This window comes from Amblyomma maculatum, chromosome 2 (assembly GCF_055883805.1).
Source record: "Amblyomma maculatum isolate TAMU_Amacu chromosome 2, ASM5588380v1, whole genome shotgun sequence".
Classification (NCBI taxonomy): domain Eukaryota; kingdom Metazoa; phylum Arthropoda; class Arachnida; order Ixodida; family Ixodidae; genus Amblyomma; species Amblyomma maculatum.
In genome coordinates this window covers 29,939,509-29,955,006 of record NC_139345.1, presented here as the reverse complement: position 1 = coordinate 29,955,006, position 15,498 = coordinate 29,939,509, and the positions used below count along the sequence as shown (strand labels likewise).

General features: G+C 51.3%; 1 protein-coding gene and 1 pseudogene across 1 annotated transcript in view; one reads left to right on the top strand and one right to left on the bottom strand.

Moving 5' to 3' along the window:
- The window catches only part of LOC146198263 (uncharacterized), an 80,742-nt gene that overhangs the window by 19,635 nt on the left and 45,609 nt on the right, over window positions 1-15,498 (bottom strand). The window lies entirely within an intron of this gene.
- Window positions 4,082-4,743, top strand: LOC146198265 (uncharacterized; annotated as a pseudogene).

The following is a 15,498-nucleotide window of genomic DNA, read 5'->3' as shown; positions in this document are numbered from 1 at the left end:
GACTCTCAATCGTAAACATCTTCGCGTTCGGACAACACGTTCGTTTTTCAACTGAGACTACTTTCGTGCTAATACTACGACCCCCTTCTCAGATATTGACTCCTACCTGTCTGTACTCCGAGATGCCCGCACTCAAGCTCTCGAATATATCCCCTGTGACGATTCCACAGTTGGCATGGATGCTCACCTGGCTAACCTTTGGCGTCGCGCAGATCGCCTCACGCAACGTTTTCGGACTCGCGGAAAACGTCACAAAGATATCATACTTCTTCGACGACAATTCAAGCTTATCTGGGCATACCGGCTTCACCTGCAAAGTGAGGCTTGGCACTCTACATGCGACCGTCTTGAACCAGTACCGGGCCTATCACAACTTTGGCGCATCTTTCGTGGCCTAAATGACAAGGCATGCGGGGCCCTACCTCTCGCCGACCTCCTTCTCAATGGCAACCCGTCTGATGTTGGAGATGAAGTTATACGCACCTTTTTTCCCACACGCCAGCTTAACGCCTCCACCAGCAGTTTCCATTTTCCCAGTCAGAAACCCTGATCCAGACCTGGATCGCCCATTCTCAAAGGGAGAACTGCAAGCAGCCCTCGGAAGAGGCCGAGCTCGCGCCACACCCGGGCATGACCGAGTCAGTTGGCAGGAGCTTCGCAAACTCGACTCGGCAGCCCAGGATGCCCTTCTCGACATCATTAATTCTTACTGGGAGACCGGAACGGTACCGGATAATCTCAAGCTTTCTCTTATTCTTCCTATCCCTAAACCTGGCAAAAACCCTCGATTTCCTAGTAATTTGCGTCCAATCGCCCTGACTTCACATCTCTGTAAACGCATCGAGCGCCTGCTGCATACCCAAATTAGTCACTACATTGAATACATCATTCCTGGATTTCATCCAGCTCAAGCCGGCTTCCGCCCTAACCTCGGAACGCATGACTGCCTTTGGCTTTTGTGAAGAGTTTTGAATAGAGCTCATCGTAAAGCGCTACCTGACTATCTCCTGGCTGTCGATATACACAAAGCCTTTGACAATGTTCGCCATAAGGTTATCCTGGAGGAGCTCGCCAAACGCTTTCCTAGTACTCGTGCCCAAATCTGGATCCGTATTTTTTTACATCTAGATCCACTCAGCTACACGGCAAAGCTCCGGGATGGGTGCCCAAAACCTATTATTTAAATAGGGGTGTACCTCAGGACTCCATTCTCGGACCCATATTGTTCAACTTGGCCATGACACGCGTAACCGAGAATCTGGAACTCGGCACAAGCGCAAGATTCGCTATATATGCCGATGATATTACCGTCTGGACTGAAGCAGCGGATTACGTAGACGAATATTCTATGCAGACTGAACTTCAGGCGGCCCTTCTTTGTCTTGAAGATACACTAACCAAAATTGGCCTCAAACTCGCACCACATAAAACAGAACTGATTAGAATCGACGGAAAACATAAAACCAACCCCAGTATGCAGATCCATCTTCACATCAGAGGCAACACCATCACCTCCTCAAATGGGCAAATCCGCAGTCTTGGCCTGCCCACCTCAAGCTGCAACAGTCCCCAGAAATGGGTTCATCAGCTACAACGCCTTTGGCCAGCACTGCTACACACTATTCGTCGCCTCTCCAACCGGCACGGCGGTGCGCGGCAACATGCCTGCCGTGCGATGGCCCGAGCAGCAGCGGTCGGAAAAATCCTCTATGGCACACCCGTTTTCCAACTGTCGAAGACTGACTTCGCTAAAGTCGAACGCCTTCATCGCGCAACACTATGCACTATTACCAGTCTACCTAAGCACACTCCTATAGCCGCTCCAATCCCACCGCTCACTACCATCGTTACCGAGTCCCAGACGCGTCATCGAATACGTCTAGAGAACACTGTCCAAGGGCGTCGCCTGCTGGCCTGGGATGAACAGCGTAACGACAAAACACCAGCCCTATATGCATCTCGTCCCCCCTTTGGAGATGCCAGTAGTCACACGCCTCCATCGCCGACCTATAAACCGCGAGTTTGTCATTCCCCGGGAGCTCCTCGCTGCCCATCACCGACAAGAGCGAATCCCTGATACGACTGACATATACACCGACGCATTGATTACAAGCGAATTTGCATCTATGGGCTGGGTATGCGATGACAACCCTTCCCTTTCAGGCGCTTATGCCTGCCACCTACCTCAAGGTACCCCTCTTCATGCTGAACTTCTCGCGATTTGGAAAGACTTGTCAGGAGTGCCTAGCACTGGAAACTGGTTCAATACGTATTCTTACTGATTCCTATGAAGCTTACAAGGAAATCGCTACTCCGGGTTCACAAGATGCCACTGCTACGGCTATACAGCGCCTCCTTAAACGCCACTAACTCGCGACCAGGACTGTCGTTATTCACTGGACCCCAGGTCACTCGGACGAATCAGGGGGCAATGCGGCGGCACCCGCCGCGACTGCCTTGGCAGGTGGGATGTCTACATTTACTTCCCCACCCCCCTTGCTTCAGCCTTATTCGACCTTGGGCGGGCAACTCACACCTTCTCTTGCCCTTATGCACTATACTCGGACCAGTCTTTGTAGCTTCAGTCAGCATCGCATGCAGGTGGCCACACCAGACCCACCTTTTACAAGAAAGGCCCACCTCACCCGAAGTCAACAAGTCTTTTTGAATAAGCTCATCGCCCATGCGGCTTACACGCCACATATTATGGCCCGCTGGCGTCAGTATGCAGAGGAAATAATTACGTGCCCCCACTGTACGACTCTAACGCGCGGCGGCATATCTCATCTACTCTAGGATTGCCCTGCTTTTTCTACTGGATGCTCCGAGATCAAACCCTACCGCCTGAACTACCGTTCCCTTCTAGAAACTGATGCTAACACACAGATGATATTTGCCAAGTATGGCTCGTTTAATGGCCTGGTTAGAGCAATATGATTTGAGTGACGACCTAAACAATGAAGATTATGTCTACTCCATTTTATCCCCATCCATGGCCATATGAGCCTTCCCATTCAATAAAGGACATTCAATCAATCAATCTCTAAAGAGAATGACGAAAGCCTACCCTTCCTCTCTTGTCATTTGCCTCTCATTGTTTGCCTTTTATCGGCGTTCGTTGCAGTGCTACATACCTGTATAATTATAATTAGCTTACAGGCAAGGAAAGGCGCAGTATCTGCCACACTTTCTTCGACAAGTGTGCGTTTGGACGGTACACCACCGCTCCTGTCGCGTGGCGTTCCTTGGATCGCATTCGTGTGGGATTGCAGATGGCAGGAACGCTATAATTGAGCCGCCCAACATGGGCCCGCATTTGGCAGCACCCTCTAAGTTAGCTACCGGTTGCCATGGCAACACGCCCAAACCGCCCGAACATACTCTGGCCTTGAGTGGGCGGCGGTCTCGCGCGGAGAGAGGAGAGTGCTAGCACCTATGTCATTCTTACACCGTGCTCGGCAGCCGCCTCCTCTCCCAGCCTTGGGAATGTGTGATCTCTGGTGCGGGACTCGCTCCCGCGTCTTTCCTCCTCCTGATGTTGTCACCACCAGTCATGACGTCGCGGCCAATGACGTCACGATGTGACGGCTATGGACCCCTATAAACGTCTAACCATTACTAGTGGTTACTGATAGTTAGCCATGACGCACTTTCTGAATTCTAGTTAATGTCTGATTAATGTTAGTTAAACACCCTTTAACTAGTAAGTGATGGTTAGTGACAGTTACGATGACTTCCAAATGCATGGGTTCCTATGGGCATTTGCAACGCCGACAGAGCTTGGCGAGGGGGCTGCGCAGCTGGCCTTGGCTGTGACGTCACTAGGTCGCGGCATACCACATACGGCATACGAAAAGCTCGGCTGTTACCCTCGTAGTGAAGCGTCTCGCTTCAAAATGGACGACGTAGTACATGCTCTCGGTCTACGACTACCACCTGCAGACGCTCACGGATGCAAGCATCGCCTTGACCTTCGTTCAGCGTTCCAGAAGGACAGGATCGCCCAAAGCGGCCATAAGGAACGTCAACAACATTATCCGGAGAAAACGGATGAGTAGCGAACTTTCATGCTTCTTTAAAGATGCCTTCAGTGGGAAAGATATCAGAAATCGACCCCAAAACGGAGTCGTATACATAGCCTTCTTTAAAGATGCCGTCAGTTGGGAAGATATCAGGATTCGACCCCAAAACGGAGTCGTACCGTATCCTCTATAGAGGAGGCCATGGTCGTACTTAGAGCGCTTTGAGCATTTTTAATGACAAAGGAAATAGGCAACGAAAAGAGTCTCTCAGTCTTCTTGAGAGTAATAGGCCCAGAGGCTTATGAAGTACTAAGAACTATCACGATACCGGCATCGCTGGGAGAAAAACCATATGAAAAAGTGAAGGGTCACCTGAAAGGTCACTACAGCCCCAAAAGTTCCGTCATAGCGGAGCGGTGCAAGTTTAATTGACGCGTGCAACAGGAGGGTGAAAGCGTCGAAGAGTTCATTGAGAAACAAACACTTAGCCAGGAAGTGCGACTACGGCGACTTCTTACAAGATGCCCTCCGAGATAGGCTGGTTGCCGGCATGCGAGATGAAGAGACTCAGCGTGCTCTGTTCGCGGAACGAGACTTGACATTTCAAAGCGCATGCAAAATCGCCCTAGACAGAAAACTAGCGGTGCGAGACAGTGCGCAAATGCGGTCAACAGAACAAGACACAGCAGTGCACGTAGTGAAAGGTCGACAGCGTCCCTAGCCGAGGCAAGCTAAGCCCAAGAGAAAAGGCCGCAAGAGCGAGAAGTGTGAAAGATGCGACAGGAGACACACTTCGGAAGTTTGTTGGTACAAAAATTCGGTTTGTCATGAGTGTTCAAAAGTAGGCCACTTGAGAAAAATGTGCCAGATTGTTACGGCGAAAGATAAAAGCACGCACTTGCTCGAATGTTCCGACGAAGACAGCATGAACTGTATAATTTGGTTTGGTTTGGTTCGTGGGGTTTAACGTCCCAAAGCGACTCAGGCTATGAGAGACGCCGTAGTGGAGGACTCCGGAAATTTCGACCACCTGGGGTTCTTTAAAGTGCACTGACATCGCACAGCACACGGGCGCCTTGCTTTTCGCCTCCATCGAAAAGCGGCCGCCGAAGCCGGGATTCGATCCCGCGTCCTTGGGAACAGTAGTCGAGCGCCGTAACCACTGCGCCACCCCGGCGATAATTTGGTTAACTCAAAGCAATCATGTTATGAATTGGGCGTTAATATCGAGGAGCACACCCTCAATATGCAAATTGACACGGGAGCAGCCGTCACAATCGTTCCAGAGCAAATGTACCAGTCCCACTTTTCGCGCATAAGACGCGGGCCATGCAAAATGTCGCTTCGCATTCATACTTATGCAACTTAAAGGGCAGTGTGACGTGGCTGTTCAGTACGAGGGTCATAGCATGACGCTACCTGTCATTGTTGTAAAAGACAACGGAGAGAGGTTAGCAGCGCTACTTGGTCGAAATTGGCTGGGACGCCTCAAAATTGACTGGCTGGAAATTGGAGAGGTGGCACTTGAAGACAGAGTGTCGGTTCTAAAACAGAAGTACCCTTCGAATGCAGAAGTGACAGATGCCTTGTCAAGGTTGCCCCAGCCGGTACACGCGAAAGACGAGGCATTCGAATGCCTATCAGTATTCCAATGCCACGGCCGCTCGATGGAAGCCCGATGGAGGCCGTGCCAATGCCTTCCGCTCACAGCTGAAGAGATTTCAAAGACTCCAAAGCGAAGCTTAACACTGAGCCGGGTGGCAGACTTCACATTGAACGGGTGGCCTAGACAGCATGCAGATGATTTGAAAGCATACTATGTTCGCCGTGACGAGTTACCGCTGGAATACGGTTGCGTGACGTGGGGTGTGAGTTGTAATCCCAGAACAGCTGAGGAAACGCGTTTTACCTATGCTACACGAGGAGCACCCGGGTACCAGCCGCGTGAGAATGCTCGCGAGAAGTTTTGTCTGGTGGCCCTGGTTAGACGCGGAAATTGAACAATACGTGCAGAGATGCAAAATCTGCCAAGCAGTTCAGCCCGCCTCCCGGCAGGTTCCTCTCCACCCAGAGCCATACCCTGAGCACTGTTGCTGACGCGTCCATGTGGACTTTGCACAGAAAGAAAAGACCGTGTTCTTCGTACTCGTAGACTTGTTCTCAAAATGGATTGAAATGTGGCCAATGTCAACCTCGGCAGGAAAAACCATTGAGAAACTTGAGGGGTGCTTTTGCCGCTTACGGCTTATTGGTTTACCTCAACTGAGTTCGCTTAATTTCTGAGCACCAACGGCATAAGGCACGTTCGTATACCCATTCTTATCACGCAGCGTCCAATGGGGCTGCTGAATGAATGGTACAAACCGTGAAGAAGGCCTTGCTGAAGCAGGTGTTTGAAGTAAGGTGTCCGAAAGAATTGACAGCTTCCTCGTGATCTATCGGAACACACCTAGCAGTGTTACGGCCAGGTCACCCGCAGAACGTTTTTTAAGGCGCCAGCCGCGCATAAAGCTTTTTCTACTGAAGCCAAATTTCGCAAAGACCATGCAGCAGAGACAGGAACTATCCGAAGGCGCCGCGCGATTTGGTTCGTGGGCAAGAGCGCGCGTTTGTGATGGGCGACCATGTTTTGAAGCGAAAAGCTTCACTACGAGGGTCAGAGCCGCGACCAAGTGACGTCACAGCCAAGGCCAGCTGCGCAGCCCCCTCGTCAAGCTCTGCCAGCGTTGCAGATGCCCAAAAGAACCCATGAATTTGAATTTCATCGTAACTATCATTAACCGTCACTTACTAGTTAAGGGGTATTTAACTGACACTAATCAGACATTAACTAGTACTCAAACTGCAAATCATAGCTAACTATTACTAACCAATAGTAGTGGTTAGACGTATCAAGACGTCCATAGCCGTCACATGGTGATGTCATGACTGGTGGGGACGTCACCGGGAGATTCACGCATATACGAAGCTGACCCCGCCGGACGTTATATCCCTGTGTCCGTGCGACGCTTTCATTTGGCGCTTTCTCGAATGTTGTTCTGCAGCTACAGAGCCTGCTCTGTAGCTGAACCGGCTCCGCTGCCTCGTTGTGGCTGTAGGAAGAAGGAAAAGAAAATACACGGGCCTATTACTGGCTCTGTATGAGCCACCTCCGCTGCCCCGTGCGGACAGAAGAGATAATAATTGGTTCACAGAAAGGGAAAGGCACAGTATCTATTACACTTGCTGTGGACATCTGAACCGCGCCGTAAGGGAATGGATGAAAGTGGGAGTGAAAGTGGAAACAGAAATGGGAGCCGTCGCTGGCATCGCTCAGCACAAATGGATGGATGGATGGGAAAACATTTATTTCATCGGCTTTGAGAGGCTCAGTTTGATTGCTGGCCGCGCCAGATGGCCGCCAGTTGCGTCCTGTCGGCGATCTCTTCGGCCCACTCAGTGACCCGGGCCTGGATGGACGGGTCCGAGCAGCGCAGCACGGCCTCCCACTCCTCCAGAGATGGAACTGGCAGCAAATCAGCGGGTGGCGGATAGGCCGCGCACCCCCATGTAATGTGGTCTAAAGTAGCGTCGACGCCACACTCTTTGCATTCAGGGTCAACCTGCTCTTTGAATATATAGGAATAAACTGGGGCAGAGGAAGGAACGGGTTTGTAGCTGGCGCCAGAGTATCTCCTGGGCCTTGCTTAATGAATTGTGCGGTGAAAACGATTTATAGGAAGGGAAAGGCGCGGTAACTCTCACTTGTTTTCTGTGGACACCGCAACCGCGCCGTAAGGGAAGGTAGTAAGATGGAAGTGAAAATGGAAAGAGAGAAAGAGGAGCTGTAGTGGAGGGCTACAGAGTAATTTCGACCACCTGGGGATCTTTAACGTGCGCTGACATCGCACAGCACACGGACGCCTCTTCGTTTCGCCTCCATAAAAACGCAGCTGCCGAGGTCGGGTTCGAACCCGGGTACTCCGGCACAGTAGTCGGGCGTCTTGCCACTGCACCACCCCGGCGGGGCCATCGCTCAGCACACGGACAAAAGAGAAAATAGAGAAGTGAAGAGAGAAAACGAAGAGGGAGAGAAAGAAGCGCGCCGCAACAATAGCCATCGCCCACCACCGAAGCAGTGGCGGGTGCAATGACGGCCCAACAGATAAAAATTCGGTGGCTAGCCCCCGCCGTAAGCGGCGTTGACCTACTATCTAAGCCCAGTAGGTCCAGGAACCGCCTTCCTCGCCTAGCTTCCCCCTCCGCTGCCTCGTGCGGACAGAAGGAAGAAAGTAAAGAAAGAAAAAGAAGAGGGATAGAGAAAGAGCGCGCCGCAACAGCCATCGTCCACCACCTAAGTGGTGGCGGGTGCAATGACGGCCTACAACAAGGCCCGTATTTCGAGTTACGTCGTTGTCGAGTGTCGCTATCTCCCCGACCTCGAGTCAGCTGATTGGTGAAAACGCCGTAACCGGGTGTTGCCACCTTTTCCGGTTCCGTAGTGGCAACACCCGGTTCCCGCGTTTCGACCAATCAGATGACTCGAGGTCACGTGAGATAGCGACACTTCGATAACGACGCAAACTCTGAATACGGGCCCAGATAAAAATTCGGTGGCTGGCTAGTCCCCGCCGCAAGCGGCGTTGACCTATCGTCCCAGCCAAGAACAGCCACCCTTCACCACCTCTGCCCCCTTACTCGAATGCCGCACCACAGAGCATATATAGAAATATTTTTTAGTCAAATGCTGCATTACAGAGCATATTGTAGCGTGTGCAACAGCAGCCGCTAGGCTACTCGAGCGCCACGGGGCCACTCTTCGAGTCCGCGCACGATGATGATAGTGTTAGCTAGTCCCTTAGACTCTCGCTCGAAGAAGTGGCCCCGTGGCGCTCGAGAAGAAGCTAGTCGGCTGCTGTCTCTCGGTGCTCTGGACCTGCTCTCCTGTGCCTGCTAGGTCAACCCCCTATTAAAAACCAACCTTCTGGTTACGGGCCTAAACGGCTACGTGACAATATATAGAAATAGACTAAACAAGTTACGCAATTAGGGTGATTTCAAGGAAGTATATGTATCAGCAGCGCGAACACAATCAGAGGAAAAGAAGAATAAGAAGGACAGAGCGCTGAACTTGCAACTTTATTAGAGGAAACTGAAACCCGCACTTATGTGCACACCGAGAAAACACCCACCAGGGGGAATTATCACGGCGACGTGACCGTCAGGGCGCACGAGTGAACTGATAAAAAACACACGTGTCCGGGACATCAAAAGATTACACGAGGAGCATCATGAAAAACACGCAGACAAACCTTTTCGTGAAATGACGCACTACGGGCATGTGTAAAACAAGAATGGAAAAACAGGGTTGGGGGCGGGCAATGACGGAAGGTAACAAAGGAAAAAAAAAACAGAGAAGAGGGGCGCGTTTTATTAAAAACATGGGAAGGCGAAAAGCGGTAACAAAGGTTAGCAATATGAAGGAAGGGTGCCAACCATTAACACGGCTAAAGGAAAAAAGTGAGGGGTGTGCTTCTAAAATCTAGGTAAGATCAAATGCCGCCAGAGAGAAAGGTGAATTCTTTTTCAGATAGCGAGATAGATGGGGTGCTTACGCAGCCTTCCTTAAGACCTGAGATGTAGGCGGCTTCAACAATTTCGCGCGTCAGTTGATTCTTATGTTTCTTCAGGATGGTTGTCTTCTTGAAACTGGGGGTGCATTTCTTTTTGCTGTCACATCCCCGACAGTGGGCGGGTAAGTTTTTTAAAAGGGCCCCGGATAAATCGTTCTTATGCTCCATTAATCTCTCATTTAAACATCTCCCTGTTTGGCCTATGTAAGCCTTACCGCATGTTAAAGGAATTGAATAAACGACGCCCTCCTCGCAGGCCGCGAGAGGGTCGCGATGCCTGGTTGTACAGCCACTAATCTTTTTCTTATTATTGACTTTGTTACACAGGCTTGAGAGGCGCAGTGGGGCTGAAAAGACTACTTCGACGCCTGATTTTTTACCAATTTTTTTCCGATTGTGTGATATTTGATGCAGGTACGGCACAACAGCAACCCTTTTGTTCCGCGGTCGGGCCTCATTTGGAACGTCACATTCGTGCTTCATACCTTTCAGGATTATTTCTGCTACAGATGCAAGGAGAGATTGCGGGTAACCTGATTGCGTCAGCCTCAACACTTGGTTGGAAAAACTAGCCTGCAGCTTGTGTTCGCAGGATTTTGTGAGTGCGTTTTTAAAGGTTGACTTTACTATGTTTCTTTTGACCAGTTTTGAATGTGCTGAGTCGTAGGGCAGAATGGGTTTTTTGGCTCTTGGTTCAAATGACCAGCACACGTGGTTCTGTCCGAAAAAAACTTTTAACTCCAAAAACCTGATGGCGTTGTGTTCTGGGAATTCATGCGTAACTTCAAGAGGGGACATAGTCCTCGAAACAACTTGGAGAACTTCATCTGCTTTTGTTTGAAATGCTTCAGGGATGCAATCTAAGAGAACCAGGAAGTCGTCAACATAGCGGAAAATTTTGAGAACGCTTGAAGACTCGAGCTGGTCCTTCAAGGATCTGTCATGCATGGCCAAGAAAAGGTCACTCAAAATGGGGGCTATGCATGAACCTATACATATGCCTTGTTTCTGAATAAATCTGCAGCCGTCCCACTCAGTAACTGTCGATTTTAGGTAAGTGCACAATACTTCAATGAAGCCGTCGACAGTTGCACCACACTCATTTTGGAAGGCCACCACACCGTGTCTATCTATGGCATCACGAACACATTCTATGAGGTCAGCCTGCGGGATGGAATAAAACGCGCCCCTCTTCTCTGTTTTTTTTCCTTTGTTACCTTCCGTCATTGCCCGCCCCCAACCCTGTTTTTCCATTCTTGTTTTACACATGCCCGTAGTGCGTCATTTCACGAAAAGGTTTGTCTGCGTGTTTTTCATGATGCTCCTCGTGTAATCTTTTGATGTCCCGGACACGTGTGTTTTTTATCAGTTCACTCGTGCGCCCTGACGGTCACGTCGCCGTGATAATTCCCCCTGGTGGGTGTTTTCTCGGTGTGCATATAAGTGCGGGTTTCAGTATCCTCTAATAAAGTTGCAAGTTCAGCGCTCTGTCCTTCTTATTCTTCTTTTCCTCTGATTGTGTTCGCGCTGCTGATACATATGGATCGTTACCAACTAGCCCGACAGATCGTGTTATTCAAGGAAGTGACGTCACCCATCTGCCGTCAGCTATGAGGACCAAGCGGGAATGGATGCGCTCCAATGCCGCCGGGCGGCGCTTGTTGCCTTCCGCGAGTGAGAGATGCTGAGCCTTTCCTTTCCTGTAAACGAAATTATAGAACGCCGGTGAACTTAAACCAACACCTTCTCGACTTGTGCTGGAATGCCGCTACCCTCCTCCTCCTGTCTGTAGCGAGCGCAATGTGGGAACACCTCTAGAACTATACTAGAACAGCGCACATAGAGAAACGGCGCATCCGCAGTAGCAGCCTCTGCCTGGCTCCGCGAAATGGGCTAGTGTAGCTTTCGCTGCTAAATCACGGGAATGCCTCACCGAAACGAAAAGCACTGTGTGCACTATCGGATTGGAAATGACTATAAAGACACTAAGCAGAGGCTCTTATTTCAGTCAGCATTTATTTTAGAGCGCAGCTCTTTGGCGCCTCGTAACCAGCGCCTCCCCACTTTCATCCCCCCAGTTCGAGCCGGCGCTTGGCAACCGAAGCATCGCAGGAAGCGCGGAGCAGCCGGAGAACACAAGGAAAGGAAGGGGAACAGCCACCATAAGGGGAACACAAGGAAAGGAAGGGGGTTTGGGGGGGGGGGGGGGAGGGAGGGGTCGCCGGAGGAAGCGCAAGCAGCGACTGTCTGATGCCGCTGCCGCCGCTAGCGAGTCAAGACAACGTGACCGCGTATATAATAATAATAATTGGTTCAAAGGAAGGGAAAGGCACAGTATCTGTCACACGAGTTTGTGGACACCTGAACCGCGCCGTAAGGGAAGGAAGGAAGGTGGGAGTTAAAGTGTAAAGAGAGAAAGAGGAGCCGTAGTGGAGGGCTACGGAGTAATTTCGACCACTTAACGTGCGCTGACATCGCACAGCACACGGACGCCTCTTCGTTTCGCCTCCATCGAAACGCAGCCGCCGATGTCGGGTTCGAACCCGGGTATTCCGGACAGTAGTCGGGCGTCTTCCCACTGTACCACCCCGGCGGGGCATGACCGCGTAGAAAAACTGATTTATTTTTTATAGGAAGGGAAAGGCGCGGTAATTTTCTGTGGACACCGCAACCAAGCCGTAAGGGAAGGGAGGAAGGCGAGAGTGAAAGTGGAAAGAGAGAAAGAGGAGTCGTAGTGGAGGGCTACGGAGTAATTTCGACCACCTGGGGATCTTTAACGTGCGCTGACATCGCACAGCACACGGACGCCTCTTCGTATCCCGTTCCTCTCGCTCGTAACGCGTCCCACGGCTGTGACAACCTCGCGAGGCACTTGTATAGATCTCGTCTTTGAGAATCAAGCATTGGTTACCAAGTCGAACATATATCAGTCTATTTCTCCGACCACTAAGCTTCCTTCATGACTGTCAAGAACTGTTAGTGGAGTCTTTGTTAAAGGAATACGTGTGAAAAAAAAAATTCTGTGATAGCGCATACATGTGTTGCTCGATTTCTTTGCCTCAATCTATCGAAAAGGTGAAACAGCTTATTTGCTGCGCTCAAATTTCGCATTAGGAAGTAACGTAATCGTCGGTAATTTTTTTATTCTTCAGAGAAGCAGGAAGAAAGCGGAGCATAGCGTCGGCGCTGTCCACGGCGGCGGATCCAAACATGCGCTTTTTTCGGCGGCACCTGCCAGACGGCGCCACATGTACGGCCGAAGCTGCTGCGCACTAGACACCGAACACGCTGGACGCGCGGTTTTCTTTTGTGCCTGGCCGATTCAGCGAGTGGTCTACTGTGATGCGTGCTGCGTTCGAGTATCCATTTTTTCGCTGGTCGGCCTCCGTGTTGTAAAAGAAGAAAACGTTGGCGTTGCGCGATAAGTTAGGACACAATCATGTCCACCCACATCGCAGCCTTGCCGCCAGCGACGGATTGGAGCACATGAGAGCGACAGCACAAGACCGAGCCCCGGCAGCGTCGTTAAAAGACTGGTTCGCTACTGTCGATAACCAATCACCTCGGGCTGGCTGTATATCGACCACCATGAAGCGCAAGAGGCCCCAGAAGCAGCGGGCCGACCCGGAGATGATGAGGCCGACAACCGTGCGCAGTTTGAAGACTTACTTCAGGCTCTTCGACCTAGACGTGAGAAGGCCGTGCACCGACACTCCCTTCGACGAGACACTGACCGACGCAAGGCTGCCGAAGAGGCAACACGGCTGCTGGCTAATCAAGAAAGCTGGTATCTGGAACCGCTTTTTCGAGAGTATCGGCATTGAGCTCCGCCAAGACCGGCCCGGTAAGCTGTCCGTCTTCACATTTGCTCTCGAGAGCGACCCGAGCCTCTCCGACTATGGACTGGTGTGCGCCACACTTCTGGGAGAGCTCCTCACGACCCACCGGTGCATTTACTACGTGCACTGTAGTTACGCAGGCCACCTGTTCGCCCTCAAGCCCAGAATGTTCGACCGCTTGGTTCCCAACGCCGCGCTCGAGCAGTTTCTCTTGGATGGACAGGTGATGAGACGGGATGAGGCATACGGACTCATCAACGCCATGGTGCGCGGACGGCTGCTCAGCATCCGGATTTCCAACCTTCAGCTGCGCCAATGTGACATCACGAAGCTGTCGCGTTACCTCGAATCGACCGCGTCTCTGAAGGAAGTGTCCCTGGTCGATGTCGGCCTCAAAGTGAGCGACATCATCGCGCTATTCAAGGCGCTCGAGTCCAGCAATACAGTGCAGCTAATAAATCTGGATAACAACGTGGTGGGCATACGCGGAGCGCGGCAGTTTGCGAAGCTTCTCCAGCAAAACAAGACGCTGAGGTCAGTGACCCTGGGAAAGGCGAGACTCCAGGCTAAGGGGGCGATGGCGATAGCGTCTGTACTCGCGGAGAACACCACGCTGGTTGCGTTACAGATAGCACGTAACAGCATTGGTGCCACAGGGACGCGGGCGTTGGCCGAAGCGCTGAAGATGAACAACTCGCTCCTGGTTCTGGACTTGCGTGAAAACGCCATGGGCGCCGACGGAGCGCAGGCGATAGCCGAAATGCTCGCCGTGAACACCAAGCTCGAAGAGCTGCACGTGTGTAGTAATGCTATCTCCAGTTCTGGAACTGTTGCTGTCGTCGAGTCCCTGCTCCGCAACAAGACGCTCAAACTTCTGTCACTATTTCCAAACGGGTTTAGCGAGAACGCATTTGCCGCGCTGGCCAAACTGTTGGCCAGCAACGAGACTCTACGAATCTTCAACGCCCCTCTAGAGACCATCTACAGTGACAGGAGGCCCCTGCAAGTCTTCACGGACGCCCTGGTATCTAACAGGACCCTCCAAGGGGTGGAGCTCTTCCTTTGGGGCTCTCCTGCTATTAAGCAGCTATCACATACACTCAGATTGACGGAGACCCTCCAATACCTGAACATCTGCACGGCAGGCCCCAAAATTGAGGAGCTGTTTTCTGCGCTCGAAACGAACCAATCCGTCCAGGAGGTCGAGATCGGCTTCTGCCTCAACATAATGGAAGGGGCCGCGTTGGCACGCCTTTTCGAGGCCACCACGACCATCAGGGCAGTCACTATCCATACGAAGGTGACCACCATAAGCCTCATCCACATTTTCCTCGGCCTGGCCAAGAACAAAAGTATCTGGTGGTTCAGTGTCCAGTGCAGATCCCTCAGGATGAGCGCCTGCAAGGCCATCGCCGCCGCTCTGAAGGTCAACAGGACTCTCTGCCGCTTGACCTTCGGCTGGCCGTCTGTTGACGAAGCTAGCCTGAGTGCCCTCAGTGAAGGCATTGCGAATAACCCCATAATCCAGATGATGGAGCTTGACTACACAACCTCCAGTAGCGCAGGATTTAAGATCAGGAAACGCCTCCGCTGCAACATGTATTTCATGATGCAAGCCATAGAGTTTGTGTTGGTCCACACAGTCAGCAAGCTGGGAGCCGAAGCGTTTGAAATGTACAAAGATAGTACGTTCTTTCATCAAGAACTGGGTAAGGCTGGAGCAAGCATGGGTCTTCCGTCGGCACTGGCCTTGATAAGAAAGACCGAGCGTTTCATTGAGGACAACTTCTTCCGGATCACGGGGATAGTAAAGGAGGAAGTTGTGTGCGCTCAGCCAAAGCACAAAACGAAGAAAGTGGCAATGTTCGACAGCCTGAACCAGTACTGCGTGAGGAAACTGCTATCATATCTTCTGGTCTCCGATGTGCGGCTGTGAACTGTAGGGATGTTTTTCTTTATCACATAAAATTTATACGAAAACCAAACAACAGTTTTGTTTTCTTCTTATGACAAATGGACAAGTTT